The sequence below is a fragment of the Phyllostomus hastatus genome, unplaced genomic scaffold (assembly GCF_019186645.2).
Source record: "Phyllostomus hastatus isolate PE091 unplaced genomic scaffold, TTU_PhHast_1.1 phas_scaffold_1224, whole genome shotgun sequence".
NCBI lineage: Eukaryota > Metazoa > Chordata > Mammalia > Chiroptera > Phyllostomidae > Phyllostomus > Phyllostomus hastatus.
The window spans coordinates 2,282,566-2,284,374 of NW_025334008.1; positions in this window are offsets into that span (position 1 = coordinate 2,282,566).

Consider the following 1,809-nt stretch of genomic DNA (forward strand, 5'->3'; position numbering starts at 1 on the left):
CCCAGTTACCCCCGGTATCTGCAGCCATTAAACTCTGAGAAACAGAGGGCACAGGGCCCCTGGGGGATGGGACATGGGAAGCTGCTACCGAGTTTGTTTTGCAACATGAAGATCTGGTTGAACATTCATGGTTTGTCCATGAATCATGGACCACCACGTGGGTAGACTCAACGCCACTGTCCTGTACACTTAAAAAAGTGAAGCATTTTGTGTTTTTAACCATAATAAACAAAAGTACCATATAGTGGTCACCAAGGGCTTCAGACTGAAGGCCTGGGCTGTTTGTGTTTAATGGGTACAGAATTTCTGTTCAGGATGAGGAAGAAGTTCTGGAGGTGAATGGTGGTGATGGTTGCACAAAATGAATGTAATGAAGGCCACTAAACTGCACACTTAAAAATAGCTAACGAGTAAGTTTTATGCTGTGTGTTCCTTAGAGCAATCAAAACATTTTGAAAGACAATCAAGTGTTGGTTGGGATGTGGAACCACTGGGACTTGGAGACATGCTGGTGGGGAGGAGAACTGGGACGACCTCTTGGAAACACTGAGCATACGAGCCAGCAGTTCCACTCCAGGCTGGGGTGGGCAGAGCTAACACAGAAGTGTGCAAATGCCCCTGAAACGTGCACCTGGAGTCCCCAGCAGCACTCCCTGTGAGGGCTGAGCAATGCAACCTCCCTGAATTCCCATCTACAGGTCCACATGTTACAGATTATTCGCACAGTGGAAGAAGCAGACAACAGCTCCACACCATGCATGTAAATCCTACCAACATTGTGTTGAGGAAGAGAACAGAGACACAAAGAGTATGTGCTATGTGATACCATTGACATGATGTTCAGAAGCAGACAAAACTCATCTTTGGGCCTTGGCTGGTGTAGCTCAGTAGATTGAGCACTGGCCTGTGAACCAAAGGGTTGCCAGTTCGATTCCCAGTCAGGGCACATGCCTGGGTTGCAAGTCAGGTCCCCAGTAGGGAGAGTGCAAGAGGCAACCACACACTGATGTTTCTCTCCTGCTCTTTCTCCCTCCCTTCCCCTCTCTAAAATAAATAAATAAATAAAATATTATTTTTTAAAAGGTGTGACACATGAATACATGCTTCAACATAGATGAACCTCAGAAACATGCTACTTGAAAGACACCAGGCACAAAACATCACATATTGTATGATTCTGTTAACACAAAACATCCCAAGGAGATTAACCTATAGAGGGAGAATGCAGATTAGGGGCAGCCAGGAGCTTCAGGGAAGATGCAATGGGGAATGACTGATTCAGGGGTACGGGGTTTCCATTCAGGTGATGGAAACTCTTTTGGGACAAGAGAGAGGTGGCGGTTACATAACATTGTGAATGTGCTAAATGCCACTAAATTGTTCACTTTGGAAATGATTAGTTTCATGTTACGTATTTCCCCTTTATTAAAAAAAACAAACATCATTTACACTCTTCGACTCATCCCACCAGGATTCAAACCCCCGCATCACCACTTAGCCTCTGGCTCCTTCCACTGGCTCATCTGTGAAATGAAGTAAGAACATGCTTCAGCCCGTGTGGCTGTTCTGGGAATTCCATGAATTATGCATGGCCAGCACCTGGTGCATGGTGGGCTTCAGGAACAGTCAGCTCTGGGTGCCTGGTCAAAGTGCCATATGCTGCCCAGGTCATCATTTGAGTCCCTAAATGACCTCTTGGTGTCAAATCATAAACAAGCGATCACAAACTTTCCATCTGTTCCCTAACCAAGTGGATGATCTTGTGGTGAACAGAAAGGCTGCTGATGCTGAAGGTGGCAAATAAGTAGA